Source organism: Hyla sarda, chromosome 1, assembly GCF_029499605.1.
Source record: "Hyla sarda isolate aHylSar1 chromosome 1, aHylSar1.hap1, whole genome shotgun sequence".
Lineage (NCBI taxonomy): Eukaryota > Metazoa > Chordata > Amphibia > Anura > Hylidae > Hyla > Hyla sarda.
Genome location: NC_079189.1, coordinates 222,827,995 through 222,845,874, shown reverse-complemented (window position 1 = coordinate 222,845,874; position 17,880 = coordinate 222,827,995). Strand labels below are relative to the sequence as shown.

Here is a 17,880-nt window from a genome sequence, read left to right as displayed (position 1 = left end):
AATGATTGCCCGTGGCTGTCATTGTAGCAAAAAAGCAATTAGTGTTAATGGTGTGAATTATCTTAGCCTTTTTGTCAGAAGCACCGCTTTGTAGCCTTGTTAAATATGTTTTCTGGTTTATGTCTTGTTATAACTACTTTTTGTTTCCCTGAAACTCCTGAATGCTGTCCTAAGTAGCATGTGACCTTATCATCTTTTCTGCCCATAGGGGAAATGCATTTTTCTTACAAGCAAATTAGCTTCCAATTGTTCCAAGAATGACATATTGACAAAGTATCCTCTTCAACTGTGCATGCAGTGAGACACAGTGGGTTCAATCTTTTATATCGTAGTAAGAATTTTTTTGGGTTCTTGCTAGAACACTAAAAAAAACAAGTCAAGTCTCTAACAAGATGATCAATTGACTACTTTGCTAAGCCCAAAGGCAACAAGGGTAAGAAAGTAGGACTTTTCACTTTGTTATGTACGAGTCAAAGTAGAACCAACTGAAGCAGTAGCAGATGAGTAACGCCACCCAAATATTCAACTGTTTGCACCTTTGTGCTTTATGACCTCTTTTTACACTACAGTTTCAGTCTTGATGAAGTTGTCAAACAAGATTTAAAATGCATCTGTCATTTGCAACAATAGTACCAAACCACCAACATGGTCTGACAGATTTTTACAAAAGGATAATGGTCATAAAGCCAGTCAGTCTAAAACAAGGTGTAAATTTTTATTGAAATCTAACCAAATCCCCCACCCCTTTATTTATTATTTTCCTTTCCAAGCTCAAAATACAAAACATACTTACCGATTGTGTTTTCCTTCTGAAATCCCTGCCCATAAAAGAGGAATAGAAACACCTAGATCTTCGTATCTAGTCGCCAGTGGAACATACCAACTGTGCTACAGACACAGGGGTGCAATGCTCTGCACACACTGCTATACACATAGGGGTATATGCAGAGCATTGCACCCGTGTTTGTAGTACAGACACTAGGTTGCAATGCTCTGCACATACTACCATGTGTATAGCAGCGTGCATATAGTTCACACTTAAACTACTATACACATGGGGTATGTGCAGAGCATTGCATCCTAGTGTCTGTAGATGACACTAGGGTGCAATGCTCTGCAGATACCCCCATGTGTGTGTCAATAAGCAATGCAGCAGTAATAGGGACAGGGCGCATTAAATTGCAGGAAACTGTCCTACTGGCGGAAGTAGTAGGGAGTCCTCCACAGCAGGCTGAGGCTCCATAAGTGTAGAGCGTCCACAAGCGGCAGGGGAGAGGAGGAGTTCAGAGAAGCTGCCGCACATGTGATTGGTGAGCAGTGGGTAGCGGAGGGTGGGACAGGGACTAGACTAACTGAACAGAGGCTGCGGCGATGCGGACTAGCGTCTGACTGCGCCCGCCCCAGTGTTATCACAGCCGGAACCCGGACAACAAATTGGCCGATTATTCAACAATGGGATTCGTCGACAACGAATCCTGTTATCAAAGTTTATCGATAATGTTGATTAATCGTTGCAGCCCTAGTTTGAAGCCAGAGATCAAGTGGCAGCAGGGTTTTAGTCTCTGTTCTTTTGGTGAAGTACAGTAAACAAAAAATGTTGGCTGAATAAATTACCTCTACTATAACCAACAGAGGTTTGGAAATTATATAAGGGATGCAGTCAAAGGCTTAGCAGAACAATTTGCCCCCACCTCGTTGATGGCCTGGCAAAATAGGATGGCCCTAGATATAGTACTAGCAGAAAGAGGAGGGGTCTGCAAGATGTTTGGCAGTATGTGTTGTACCTTTTTTCCTAACAATACAGCTCCAGGAGGAATCTTGACCAGAGCAATCGAAGGAATGACTGCATTATCAAATGAGATAGCCAAGAACTTGGGAATAAGTGACCCATTCGCAGACTGGCTTGAGGGATGGTTGGGAAGATGGACTGGATCAATGACGTCGGTCCTCATCTCCATTGCAATTGTGTTAGTCATCTTGATGACCTATGGATGTTATTGTATTCCCTGTATCCAAGGACTATCTAAAAAAAAAAAAATGATTGAGACTGCTGTGACAAGAACTATGTACCAAACTATTTCTCTGGAAGAAGATGCCTATGATGATACTCCCTTTTTTATGAAGCAAAGTCCAAAAGCCCAGCTGAGGAAGGGACTTATGCTGAAATGAACTGAGAGAGTGAACATAGATAACAGAGGAGGGAATGTTGGTAAAATTATATTTTGATATCTATGTTCTGTGTGTGTGTGTGTGTGTGTGTGTGTATGTGTATGTGTATGTGTATGTGTATGTGTATGTGTATGTGTATATTATATATATATATATATACACACTATCCAAATGACCTTTGTAAATAATGAGGCTTTTGTTGGATAACAAGCTTTTTCTATGATAAGGAAGAAAGTGTAAAGGAACCCTGTGATTGGCAATAAAGTTATACACCATTATCCACCGGGGTTTTCTTAGACAATAAGCTTACACTTAGAGTGTTGCCATATAAATGGGCTGTAATCTATTTTGGGGTAGGATTTTCTTCTGCTGAGCTGTTTCTCTGCTTGTAAGAGAACATCCACCTGTATCGATACATGTGCATTAAATCTGTCTACTAATCAACACGGCTGGAATTGACTGATCACAGGACGAAATAGATCCTAACAGCTATATTCCAAAAAGTTTTTAAAAGTTTTATACTTTTAATAAAAATAATAATAGTTACACCTTTCCTTATAGTAGTGACCACTGTCGTTAACAAAGGAAGAATGCCCCTTTAGGGTCTATTCACACGTACAGTATTCTGCGTAGATTTGATGCGCAGGATTTCAAGCTGTGTTCAGTTTACATTGAAATCTGCAGCAGCAAATCCTGCCCATCAAATCTGCGCAGAATACTGTACGTCTGAATAGACCATTAAAGTGCATTTTTAGAGAACGATTGTCATAAGGCAAAAGTGATTTACGTGTGAATAGACCATTAAAGTCTATATTAAAATCTATATTCTATATCATTAGGGTATTTATTGGATTCATTTGAAAAGGAGGTATTTTTTAAGTTAAAATCTAAACCACTATAGGCTAAGCTTAAATGAAGGTTTTTTTGTATCACAGCTTTCCAATTTAAAGGGGTACTACGCCCCTAGACATCTTATCCTTTATCCAAAGGAAAGTGGATAAGATGTCAGATCGCCACGGTCCCGCTGCGGCACCGCGCTATCATTACAGCACAGAGCGAGTTCTCTCTGTGCGTAACTACGGGCGATACAGGGGACGGAGCAGCGTGACGTCACGGCTCCGCCCCTCGTGACATCACGGTCCGTCCCCTTAATGCAAGTCTATGAGAAGGGGCGTGATGACCACCACGCCCCCTCCCATAGACTTGTATTGAAAGGGGCGGACTGTGACATCCCCTATCCTTTGGATAAGATGGGATAAGATGTCTGGGGGCGGAGTACCCCTTTAAGTATAGCTGCACAGTACTTTACATTACTTGCAAGACAATGTACTCACATACACTGTAGGTGTCACTTAATAATGGAACCATACCACAAATATTCTTTATGCACACTTGCCCTTCATTGTTTTGTATGTACCGTATATACTCGAGTATAGGCCGAGTTTTTCAGCACGATTTTTGGTGCTGAAAACACCCCCCCTCGGCTTATACTCGAGTGAACTCCCCCACCCGCAGTGGTCTTCAACCTGCGGACCTCCAGAGGTTTCAAAACTACAACTCACAGCAAGCCCGGGCAGCCATCGGCTGTCCGGGCTTGCTGGGAGTTGTAGTTTTGAAACCTCCGGAGGTCCGCAGGTTGAAGACCACTGCGGCCTTCAACATCATCCAGCCCCCTCTCACCCCCTTTAGTTCTGAGTACTCACCTCCGCTCGGCGCTGGTCCGGTCCTGCAGGACTGTCCGGTGAGGAGGTGGTCCGGTGGGATACTGGTTCCGGGCTGCTATCTTCACCGGGGAGGCCTCTTCTAAGCGCTTCGGGCCCGGCCTCAGAATAGTCACGTTGCCGTGACAACGACGCAGAGGTGCGTTCATTGCCAACGTAATTCTGCGTCATTGCCAAGGCAACGGCTCTATTCCGGGCCGGAAGCGCGGAGAAGAGGCGCCCCCGGTGAAGATAGCAGCCCGGACCACCTCCCCACCGGACCACCTCCCCACTGGACCACCTCCTCACCGGACCACCTCCTCACCGGACCACCTCCTCACCGGACAGCCCTGCAGGACCGGACCAGCGCCGAGCGGAGGTGAGTACTCCGAACTAAAGGGGGTGAGAGGGGGGCTGGATGATGTTGAAGGCCGCAGTGGTCTTCAACCTGCGGACCTCCGGAGGTTTCAAAACTACAACTCCCAGCAAGCCCGGACAGCCGATGGCTGCCCGGGCTTGCTGGGAGTTGTAGTTTTGAAACCTCCGGAGGTCCGCAGGTTGAAGACCACTGAGGGCGAATGATGAGAAGAGGATGATGAAGGGGGGGTGTGGGGATGATGAAGGGGGGGGGGGTGTGGGATGATAAGGGGATGATGAAGGGGGGATGTGTGGGATGATAAGGGGATGATGAAGGGGGGATGTGTGGGATGATAAGGGGATGATGAAGGGGGGGATGTGTGGGATGATAAGGGGATGATGAAGGGGGGATGTGTGGGATGATAAGGGGATGATGAAGGGGGGATGTGTGGGATGATAAGGGGATGATGAAGGGGGGATGTGTGGGATGATAAGGGGATGATGAAGGGGGGATGTGTGGGATGATGACAAGGGGATGATGATGAGGATGTTAATGACGGGTCTGGATGATGACAGGGGGGGATGAGGTATTTCCCACCCTAGGCTTATACTCGAGTCAATAACTTTTCCTGGGATTTTGGGTTAAAATTAGGGGTCTCGGCTTATACTCGGGTCGGCTTATACTCGAGTATATACGGTAGTTATTATTCAATTGCATATAAGTGTCACTGTGTAAGGGAATGTCCTACATTTGGCATATGAGACAAATTTTGTGCATAGGGTTATATTAGCCCTGACTGGGGCAAAAATAATTTTTTTTTCACTTTGACTGGACTGGTACATCCAGAGGCTATTATGACATATCTATTAAATGTATGTTACCGTATGCCACCTGTCACATCTCAGTTTGCCTATGTATACCATGAAAAACAAAAATAAAAATGTGAACAAGGCCTACATTAGCCACAGGAATAGCCATTTGTCAAGTTGCTCCATACTATAGCTTGATTTGGCAGGCTTCTTTTTTTAGTAATCACTTTAATTCCATTAACATAAATAATGGTTACTACCTTTTATGAATTACAGTAGGTTCTCATAATTTACTGTTTGAAAAAAAATAGTGACCTTTCTACCAGCAAAATGAAACTGGAATAAAGTGTACATTTCTGAGATTTACTTTTAGGCTTTTAGCATATAAGCTGCAAAAAACAAACAAACACAATTATCGATCACATTCTCAATCCCTAATATGTTGCAAAAAGAGAAAATAATATAAGAACTGCACTAGTTAAGATTCTAGATTGGATTTAAAGACAATCAGTACTGAATAAATATTTGATAATACACTGGGAAATATTCCATTACTCAGGCTTTGCATATGTTTATTTTGCCATATAATGTGCTTTCAGCTGCCAGGACAAGCCTAAATTTATGATCTTTCTGAATGTTAAGATTCCTGGCATTAGCATTTCATATAACACAGGTTGCAGAGAAGACAAAGCAGACACCACGGAAAGCTTTGGTAATGGTCCATGTACAGTTTTGTTTCTGCATCATTAGGATCCATACAAATGCATATCAGACACCTAGACTTGTACTTCAGGATTTTTTTTCCAGCAGCAGAACAAACTTTTATCAGGCTACTATTCCTAGAACCTGACTTGTTTCTAGGGGGCGCAGGCAGAACATGCTAACAACACGTCAATTATTTCGGCCAGAATCAGGATTCCTACGGAAGATATATCCGATGCAGAAAATCTGCCGTGTGTATGGAGCAGCAGAACTTCTACAACAGACCTGAAATTTCAAGCTAAATTTTTTTTCAGGATTCCACTCAGAAATTCCATTGTGTGAACGTGGCCTAAGGCTAGGGTCACACTGTTATGCTCTTTTTTTCCCCACTGAACAGACCCTTTAGTGGAGCATGGTGGCAATAATAATAATCATTCTTTATTTATATAGCGCACACTTAATCCGCATCCCTGTACAATCAAATTGAACTATGTCCCCATTGGGGCTCACAATCTAAATTTACCCATCAGTATGTTTTGGAGTGTGGAAGGAAACTGGATTACCGAAGTTAAGCCACAAAAACACCGGAATAACATACAAACTCATTACAGATGTTGTCCTCCCCAGTGCTGCAAAGTATAGTCATGGCCATAAATGTTGGCACCCCTGAAATTTTTCAAGTAAATGAAGTATTTCTCACAGAAAAGGATTGCAGTATCACATGTTTTGCTATACACATGTTTATTTCCTTTGTGTGTATTGGAACTAAACCAAAAAAGGGAGGAAAAAAGCAAATTGGACATAATGTCACACCAAACTCCAAAAATGGGCTGGACAAAATTATTGGCATCCTATCAAAATTGTGGAAAAATAAGATTGTTTCAAGCATGTGATGCTCCTTTAACCCCTTAACGACCACGGACGTAAATGTACGTCCTGATTTGGTGATACTTCATACGCCCGGACGTATATACACGTCCTGTGTATGACCGCAAGTATTGGAGCGATATTCGAGTCATACACGGCAGGTTCCGGCTGCTATCAGCAGTCGGGGATCTGCCAGTAATGGCTGACATCCGCGATCGCGCGGATGTCCGCCATTCACCCTTCAGATGCCTTGATCAGTACAGATCACGGCATCTGCCTCAATGCGCATGTTAAAATAGATGATCGCCCGCAGTGCTGCCGCGGCGATCCCATAATCTGTAATGGCGCAAGGAGGTCCCCTCACCTGCCTCCGTCCATCGAGCAGACCAGAGCAGAAGATCGCCGATAATACTAATCAGTGCTATGTCCTATGCATAGCACTGAATAGTATTAGCAATCAAATGATTGCTATAGATAATCCCCTAGGGAAGGGTAAAAAAAAAAAAAAAAAAGTGAAAAAAAATAAAATTACATAAAAAAGTGAAAAATACCCTCCCCCCAATAAAAATTAAAATTGTCCGTTTTCACATTTTACCCCCAAGCGTTAAAAGTCCAAAAATGCAGCTTTTTTGTCACATTTTATTCCAAAAAAATGTATACAAAATTATTTAAAAGTTTATTATATGCAAATGTGGTATCGATAAAAAGTACCGATAACAACACAAAAATTGAGCCCTCATACGGCCCTATATACGGAAAAATGAAATTATAGGTGGTCAAACTAGGGCGATTTTTTTTAAGCGGTACAAAAATGAAAAATTATCTAGCCATGGGTATCATTTTAATCATATTGACCCACAGAATAAAGAACATGTCATTTTTACCGTAAAGTGTACAGTGTAAAAACGAAACCCTCTAAAATGGGCAAAATTGTGGTTTTCATTAAAATTTCGTCCCTAAAAAAATATTTTTGGGTTTCCCCGTAAATTTTATGGTAAAATGAGAGGTTTCATTACAAAGTACAATTGGTCATACAAAAAACAAGCCCTTATATGGGTCTGTAAATGGAAATATTAAAGAGGTATGGATTTTTTCAGGGACCAGTTCAGTTTCAAAGTGAATTTGAGGGTCTTTATGTTAGAAATACCCTATAATGGGCCCCATTATGAAAACTGCACACCTTAAAGTATTCAAAATGACATACAGAAAGTTTAACTCTTTAGGTGTTTCACAGGAATAGCAGCAAAGTGGAGGAGAAAATTCAAAATTTTTTTTTTTTTTTTTTACACGAACATGTTCTTATAAACCCATTTTTCTTCATTTTACAAGGGGTAAAAATGTCGCCCAAAATAAAGAACACGTCATTTTTACCGTAAAGTGTACAGTGTAAAAACGAAACCCTCCAAAATGGGCACAATTGTGGTTTTCATTAAAATTTCCTCCCTAAAAAATAATTTTTTGGGGTTCGCCGTAAATTTTATGGTAAAATGAGAGGTTTCATTACAAAGGACAATTGGTTACGCAAAAAACAAGCCCTTATATGGGTCTGTAGATGGAAATATAAACGAGTTATGGATTTTAGTAGGCGAGGAGGAAAAAACAAAAGCCCAAAAATAAAATTGGCCTGCTCCTTAAGGTCGAAATGGGCTTGGTCCTTAAGGGGTTAACCTCACCTGGGGCAAGTAACGGGTGTGGGCAATATAAAAGTCACACCTGAAAGCAGATAAAAAGGAGATAAGTTCACTTAATCTTTGCATTGTGTGTCTGTGTGTGCCACACTAAGCATGGACAACAGAAAGAGGAGAAGATTAATGTCTGAGGACTTGAGAACCAAATTTGTTGATAAATATCAACAATCTCAAGGTGACTAGTCCATCTCCAGAGATCTAGATTAGCTTTTATCCACAGTGCGCAACATTATCAAGAAGTTTGGAACCCATGGCACTGTAGCTAATCTCCCTGGGCGTGGACAGAAGAGAAAAATAGATGAAAGGTGTCAATGCAGGATAGTACAGATGGTGTATAAGCAGCCCCAAATAAGTTCCAAAGATATTCAAGCTGTCCTGCAGGCTAAGTCAAGCTGTCCTGCAGGTTAAATGAAAAGGAACACTATGGCAGGGGACGCAGGAGGACCCCACTGCTGACACAGACATAAAAAAGCAAGACTACATTTTGCCAAAATGAATCTGAGTAACCCGAAATCCTTCTGGGAAAATGTCTTGTGGTCAGATGAGACCAAGATAGAGCTTTTTGGTAAAGCACATCATTCTACTGTTTACCGAAAATGGAATGAGGCCTACAAAGAAAAGAACACAGTATCTACAGTGAAATATGGTGGAGGTTCAACTATGTTTTGGGGTTGTTTTGCTGCCTCTGGAACTGGGTGCCTTGAATGTGTGCAAGGAATCATGAAATCTGAGGATTTTGGGTTGCACGGATTTTGGGTCGCACTGTACAGCCCAGTGTCAGAAAGCTGGGCTTGCGTCCGAGATCTTGGGTCTTACAGCAGGACAATGACCCCAACCAAAAAAGCACCCAGAAATGGATGATGGATGGTAAAAAGTGGCCAGCAATGAGTCCAGATCTAAATCCGATTGAACACCTGTGGAGAGATCTTAAAATTGCTGTTGGGTAAAGGCGCCATTCCAATAAGAGAGACCTGGAGCAGTTTCCAAAGGGTGTGCAACCAAATATTAAGTTAAGGGTGCCAATAATTTTGTCCAGCCCATTTTTGGAGTTTGGTGTGACATTATGTCCCAATTTGATTTTTTCCCTCCCTTTTTTGGTTTAGTTCCAATACACACAAAGGGAATAAACATATGTATAGCAAAACATATGTTACTGCAATCCTTTTCTGTGAAAAATACTTAATTTACTTCAAAAATTTCAGGGGTGCCAACATTTACGGCCATGACTGTAAAAGTGCTAACCCACTGAGCCACCATGCTGCCCAAGGTGAACAAGCCCTTATCAAACTCACAATACTAATTTCTATTACTGACGGTCTTTTCATAAACTTGTAAAATATATCCAAAAATGTTCACAAAGGATACTAAAATGAAAGGGGTATTCCAGGCAAAAACATCGTATCCCCTATCGAAAGGATAGGGGATAAGATGTCTCATCACGGGGGGCCCGCCGCTGGGACCCCCACGATCTCCCTGCAGCAGCCCGCATTCTATGCGTAGCTGCAGCTGCTGTTTCGGAAACCGCCGGGCTTCCAAGACGGGGATGTGACATCACGCCATGCCCCCTCCATTCATGTCTATGGGAGGGAGCGTTGCGGCCGTTACGCTCCCTCCTATAGAAATGAATGGAGGGGGCATTGCGTGACGTCACATCCCCGTCTTGGAAGCCCAGCGGTTTCCGAAAATGCAGAATCAGCTGCGCATAGAATGCGGGCTGCGGCAAGGAGATCGCGGGGCGTCCCAGCGTTGGGGCCCCCCGCGATCAGAAATCTTATCCCCTATCCTTTCGATAGGAGATAAGATGTTTTTGCCCGGAATACCCCTTAAAGGTATATCCTAACTAATTTACTAAAAGACTTAAAAACTCAGATTTCTAAAACAGACTGTAGTATTCAGAGATAAGAGAAGTTATATATTAATGAAATGCTATTAAAGAAGCAGTTTTTTTTTCTCTACCTATACCATGCAAACTCAACATTACTAGTCCTACAGCGCCATTTGTTTTTTCCAGCAGAGCTGCATTCATGTGTTTTATTACACTAGCATGATCATGTGATCACCAATCTGACTGTCACAAAGTTACTGTACTTAATTTGTGTCACAGGATGTCAGTCCTGAGTGAGCCAGCCGACTTCCTGTGGATAACATCATCACCTACCACACCCCCTCCTGCTAGTTCACATACCTGTCCCAGGGATGTGGAAATCCTATCGCCCAAAGCCCGGGACATGTAGTTCCGGGCAGGTGAACTTTTCATACATTTAGCCCTGTATCGGGCTAGCAGGGCCGGACAGACTTTATTTTTTATAACGCATGTGTGAGGTGCAGACTGACGGGAGGAGTGGGCGCAGACTTGCATGGGAAGCAAGTCAGCACCTCACACCGGCGCTCAGGGTGTAAGGAGCGGGCTCGAGTCAGGAGCCCGCTCCATACACCCTGAGCGCCGGTGTGAGGCATACTCGATGGCCCCCGGCTGATTTCAGATGCCCGGCATGCCAAACTTGCCGCAGCCGGCTATTAACCTTCTAGATCACCACTGTCAAAGTTGACAGCAGAGTTTAAAGGTTTCTTATAACCATCCCTGGTGGTCTAGTGGGGTGGATCGCACTATTAACACCCATTAACCCATTCCATATTAAAAGTTCATATCACCCCCCCCCCCCTTTTCCCATATAAAAAATATGTAAACATAATTTAAAAACATTTTTTGGGTATTGGCGCGTGCGTAGTTGTCTGAATTATTAAAAAATAACATTTTATTTATACACGGTCTATGGCATTAACGTAAAAAAAAAATAATCACAGAATTGAGTTGTTTTTATGTTTATAACATCATATCCCAGAATAAATTAAGTAAAGAGTGTTCAAAAAATCCGATCAATACCAAAATGGTAACGATACATACAGCAGATTACGGCCCTTATACAGCCTGTTATACGGAAAAATAAAAATTTTATAGGGGTCTGGATTTTTTTTTATTTTTTTTTTAAGAAAAAAAATATTTGGTATTGGTATAATCAGGCCGACCTAAAATAATGTGTAAGTTTGACCACAAGGTGAATGGCGGGGAAAAAAGAAAACCCCAAATTTACGAACTATTTTGATTAAAATTATTTTGTCTACCAGGACAAGTGGATTTTCATGAGGGACAAGTAGATTGTGCTCGGTTTTAGTCCCTTGGACAAGAAGTTTTTTTTTATTTTCACACCCCTGCTGTCCCCAGCCAGATCTGCTACCATTTCTATGGGATCAGTATATATAGCAGAAATGCACCTTTACTGAGACTGTGTTCACACTGTTTTCTACAGATTTTTTTTCTTTTTTTGCCATGATTTTGAGGTAAACAATGCAGTAATATTTAATGTGTGAGCACTGCCTAAAGACTTGAAATCTTCAAAAAAAAAAACACCTCAGTTGTGACTATAAGAGATGAGCGAAGTTACAGTGATTTGATTAGTCACGAACTTCTCGGCTCGACAGTTGTTGACTTTAGCCTGCATAAATGAGTTCAGCTTTCAGGTGCTCCGGTGGGCTGGAAAAGGTGGATACAGTCCAAGGAAAGAGTCTCCAGCCCACCGGAGCACCTGAAAGCTGAACTAATTTATGCAGGCTAAAGTCAGCAACTGCCGAGCCGAGAAGTTTGTGACGAATCGAATCACTATAAGTTCGCTCATCTCTAGTAACTATAGGTAAAAATCACTTTTGCCTTATGACAATCGTTCTCTAAAAATGCACTTTAATGGTCTATTCAGACGTACAGTATTCTGCGCAGATTTGATGGGCAGGATTTGCTGCTGCAGATTTCAATGTAAACTGAACAAAGTTTGAAATCCTGCGCATCAAATCTGCGCAGAATACTGTACGTGTTAATAGACCCCAAGTGTCTATTCACACATACAGTATTCTGCGCAGATTTAATGCGCAGATTTGATTTGCAGGATTTCAAGTTGTGTTCAGTCATTCAGTTTACATTGAAATCTGCAGCAGAAAATCCTGCACATCAAATCTGTGCAGAATACTGTTGAGTTTAGCCAAGGGAATAGGTTTGTCTTGTTAATTTAATAACTGCCCTCTCTTTGCAAAGCAAGAGGATTCATGGGAAATATGAGAATCATAACATGTGCATTACTGTTCTGTATCTGCCCTGTTTCAGCTTAAGTTTTTGCATTATTTGTCAAGTTGGGCTCACTAGTGCAAAGCTCTATATTTAGTACACATAAAATGTATTCATTTAAAAAAAAAAAAAATATATATATATATATATATATATATATATATATTTATTTAAGTAGGATGTCAGATTCCTTTTGGCCCTGATCACAAAGCAAAGACCACACAGATATTTCCCATCTGATGTGTCACTGAAAGCAGCCAGGTGGGAAGAGATAAAAAAAATGGTTTTGTTTGAGTAATCTGAAGAATGTGCATTCACCATAACTGTCTGAACATCACTGATCTAGACAGGAAACCCTGTCTGCGTGTTTAGCTGTTAAGTAGAAAGGTGGCTCAAACAGTAGTATTTACAAATCTCTACAATTGCTTGTATATAATCTCTATATTGCTTGTATTAATCCTGATTCATTTCTTCCTACACACAAATGTTTTAACCCCCTTAAGGACCAAACCCATTTTGACCTTAACCCCTTAAGGACGAGCGCTGTAAATGTACGACACTGCTAAGAAGTACTTAGCGCACAGCGCCGTACATTTATGTCGCAGCTTTCCTGCATCACTGCGTCTCTGGACACTGTGATCGGAATGGGATGACTGCTGACATCTATCAGCAGCCATCCCGGCATATCACCCAGGGGGGTCTTGACCCCTGACCAGCGAATCACGTCTTTTCCGGGCTGATCGAGTCTCTGGTGACCCGATAGCCCAGAAAATGGGGATGATCGGAGCTGTCAGAGACAGCTCCGATCATCCTAAAGTATAGGAGCGAGATGGCAGGGTTGCCACCTCCTCTTATCCCCTGCGATTGGCTGATCGGCGAATCGCAGGGCAGAGGCGGGGGGTCAAAGTTGAGATCCCTGCTCTGGAAGTCCGGGCAGAGCGGGGCAAAGATGGCGGTCAGGGGCAGACAGCGGGGGACCTGCGGAAGGAAGGACCGACGGCAGTAGAATGCAGCAGTGAAAATCTGGTAAGTGATCTTTACTGCTGCATAGTTTCAAAAAGTACAACTCCCAGCATGCCCAGATAGCCAAAGGCTGTCTGGGCATGCTGGGAATTGTAGTTTTGCAACATCTGGAGGGCTACAGTTTGGAGACCACTGTATAGTGGTCTCTAAACTGTGCACTTCCAGATGTTGCAAAACTACCATTCCCAGCATGCCAAGACTGTCCTGGCATGTTGGAAGTTGTAGTTTGGCAACATCTGAAGGGCCAGATGTTGCAAAACTACAACTCCCAGCATGCCCTTCGGCTCTCCGGGCATGCTGGGAGTTGTAATTTTGCAACAACTGGAGGCACACTGGTTGGGAAACACTGTCTGTTTCCTAACTCAGTGTTTCCCAACCTGTGTGCCTCCAGCTGTTGCAAAACTACTACTCCCAGCATGACAGACCATGCATGCTGGGAGTTGTAGTTTTGCAACAACTGGAGGTACACTGGTGTGGAAACACTGTGGTAGTCTGTTACTTAACTTAGCGTTTCCCAACCAGTGTGCCTCCAGCTGTTGCATAACTACAACTACCAGCATGCATGGTCTGTCAGTGAATGCTGGGAGTTGTAGTTTTGCAACAGTTGAAGGTTAGCCCCCCCCATGTGAATGTATAGGGCACATTCTCACGGGCAGAGGTTTACAGCAAGTTTCCCTTTCAGTTTGAGCTGCAGCAAATTTTCCGCCGCAGCTCAAACTCCCAGCGGGAAACTCGATGTGAACCCTTGCCCGTGTGAATGTACCCTAAAAACACTACACTACACTAACACAAAATAAAGTGTAAAACACTACATATACACCCCCTTACACTGCCCCCTACCCCCCAATAAAAATTTAAAAAAAGTCTCAAAAACGGAGCCTCCAGCTGTTGCAAAATAACTCCCAGTATTGCCAGACAGCCATTGACTGTTCAGACATGCTGGGAGTTTTGCAACAGCTGGAGGCAACCTGTTTGGGGAACACTATTGTGTCTGTCCCTATGCAAATCCCTAATTTAGCCCTCAAATACGCATGGTGCTCTCTCACTTCGGAGCACTGTCATATTTCAAGGAAACAGTTTAGGGCCACATATGGGGTATTTCCGTACTCAGGAGAAATTGCACTACACATTTTTGGGGGCTTTCTCCTTTTAACCCTTATGAAAAGGTAAAGTTGGGGTCTACACCAGCATGTTTAAAAAAATGTAAAATTTTTACACTAATATGCTGGTGTTGCTCCATACTTTTCATTTTTACAAGAGGTAAAAGGAAAAAAGACCCCCAAAATTTGTAGCGTATTTTCTCCTGAGTAAGGAAATACCCCATATGTGGACATAAAATGCTCTGCGGATGCTCATCAAGGCTCAGGAGTGAGAGTGCACTATGTACATTTGAGGTCTAAATTGGTGATTTGCACAGGGGTGGCTGATAGTTACAGCGGTTCTGACATAAACGCAAAAAAAAAAAAAATCACCCACATTGTGACCCCATTTTGGAAACTACACTCCTCACGGAATGTAACAATGGGTATAGTGAGCCTTAACACCCCACAGGTGTTTGACAAATTTTCATTAAAGTTGGACGTGGAAATGAAAAATCAGATTTTTTTCACTAAAATGTTAGTGTTACCCTAAAGTTTTTATTTTCACAAGGGGTAATAGGAGAAAGTCCCCCAAAATTTGTAACACCATTTCTTCTGAGTAAGAAAACACCCCATATGTGGATGTAAAATGCTCTGCGAACTACAAGGCTCAGAAGAGAAGGAGCGCCATTGGGCTTTTTGAGAGAGAATTTGGCTGGAAGTGTATGTCATGTGTGTTTACAAAGCCCCTATGGTGCCAGAACAATGGACCCCCCACATGCGACCCCATTTTGGAAACTACACCCCTCATGTAATGTAATAAGGGGGTACAGTGAGCATTTACGCCACACAGGTGTCTGACAGATTTTTGAAACAGTGGTCCGTGAAAATGAAAAATGTAATTTTTCATTTGCACAGCCCACTGTACAAAAAATCTGTGAAATGCCAGTGGGGTGTAAATGCTAACTGCACCCCTTATTAAATTATGTGAGGGGTGTAGTTTCCAAAATGGGGTCACATGTGGGGGGGGGGGGGGGGGGGGTTCTGCTGTTCTGGCACCACGGGGGGCTTTGTAAACGCACAAGGCCCCCGACTTCTATTCCAACCCAATTCTCTTTCCAAAAGTCCAATGGTGCTTCTTCTCTTCTGAGCATTGTAGTTTGCCCGCAGAGCACTTTACATTCACATGTGGGGTATTTCCATACTCAGAAGAAATTGTGTTACAAATTTTGGAGGGCTTTTTCTCCTATTACCCCTTGTAAAAATGAAAAATTTGAGATAACACCAGCATTTTAGTGAAAAAAAATAAAAATTTCCATTTTCACGTCCAACTATAGTGAAAATTCGTCAAACACCTGTGGGGTGTTACAGCTCACTGTACCCCTTATTACGTTCCTTGAGGGGTGTAGTTTCCAAAATAGTGTGCCATGTGTTTTTTTTTTTTTTTTTTTGCTGTTCTGGCACCAAGGGAGCTTCCTAAATGAGACATGCCCCCCAAAAACCATTTCAGCAAAATTTGCTCTCCAAAATCCCAATGTCGCTCCTTCGCTTCTGAGCCCTCTAGTGCACCCACAGAGCACTTTACATCCACACATGAGGTATTTCCTTACTCGAGTGAAATAGGGTTACATATTTTGGGGGACATTTTTACCCCTTGTAAAATGAAGAAAAATGGGTTTATAAGAACATGTTAGTGTAAAAAAAAAAAAAAAAGGATTTTGAATGTTCTCCTCCGCTTTGCTGCTATTCCTGTGAAACACCTAAAGAGTTAAACTTTCTGTATGTCATTTTGAATACTTTAAGGTGTGCAGTTTTCATAATGGGGCCCATTATAGGGTATTTCTAACATAAAGACCATCAAATTCACTTTGAAACTGAACTGGTCCCTGAAAAAATCCATACCTCTTTTATATTTCCATCTACAGACCCATATAAGGGCTTGTTTTTTGTATGACCAATTGTACTTCGTAATGAAACCTCTCATTTTACCATAAAATGTATGGTGAACCCAAAGAATTATTTTTTTAGGGAGGAAATTTAAATGAAAACCACAATTTTGCACATTTTGGAGGGTTTCGTTTTCACACTGTACAGTTTACGGTAAAAATGACATGTGTTCTTTATTCTGTGGGTCAATACGATTAAAATTATACCCATGGCTAGATAATTTTTTATATTTGTACCACTTAAAAAAATATTTTTTTTTACAAAATCGGTAATATAAAATTGCCCTATTTTGACCACCTATAACGTTTTAATTTTTCCGTATATGGGGCGGTATGAGGACTCCTTTTTTGCGCCGTCATCTGTACTTTTTATCGATACTACTTTTGCATATATAAAACTTTTAGATCACTTTTTATTAAAAAAATTTGGAATAAAATGTAACAAAAAAAGCAGCATTTTTGGACTTTATTTTTTTTTTTATTACACTTACGCCATTCACCGCGCAGGATCATTAGGATCAAAATAACATTATAATTTGATATCAGTTGATTGCTAATACTGTTCAGTGCTATGCATAGAGCATAGCACTGATCAATATTATCGGCTATTTTCTGCTCTGGTCTGCTTGATCTCAGACCAGAGCAGAAGACCCCAGGAGATGGCCGGAGGCAGGTGAGGGGAACTCCGGCCACCATTAAAGATGATCGGATCCCTGCAGCATCGCTGTGGGCGATCCGATCATCTATTTTAACATGCGCATTCCTGCAGATGCCGTGATCTGTACTGATCACGGTATCTGAGGGGTTAATGGCGGACATCCGCGTGATTGCGGATGTCGGCCATTACCGGTGGGTCCCGGCTGCTGATAACAGCGGGCACCTGCAGTGTATGACGCAAACACTGCTCCGATGCTCACAGTCATACACAGGACGTACACATATCCTGGTGTGCTAAGTATCTCCGCAACAGGACGTACATATACGTCAGTGGTCGCTAAGGGGTTAATATTGGTATGCAACTCATGCCCTTAAATCAAAGTCCTAAGTAATGAAGAGGTATGCATATGTTTACATCACAACCATATAAATAAAGTTTTATTCTATGGAGAAATGTGCAAGTCAAGTATTTTATTTTTTTATACTCCTGAAAAGTTAATTCTCAAGATCTTATACCTTTTTGGCAATAAAAGAGTTTAAATGGGCACTCTCATTAAAGGGGTACTCTCGTGAAAAACTTATTTTTTTTTTAAATCAACTGGTGCCAGAAGGTTAAACAGATTTGTAAATTACTTCTATTAAAAAATCTTAATCCTTCCCGTACTTAATAGCTGCTGAATACTACAGTGGAAAATCTTTTCCGTTTGAAACACAGAGCTGTCTGCTGACATCATGAGCACAGTGCTATCTGCTGACAACTCTGTCCAT

General features: G+C 42.0%; 1 protein-coding gene across 2 annotated transcripts in view; it reads right to left on the bottom strand.

The window, feature by feature from the left end:
* The window catches only part of FRAS1 (Fraser extracellular matrix complex subunit 1), a 596,246-nt gene that overhangs the window by 428,495 nt on the left and 149,871 nt on the right, over positions 1-17,880 (bottom strand). The window lies entirely within an intron of this gene.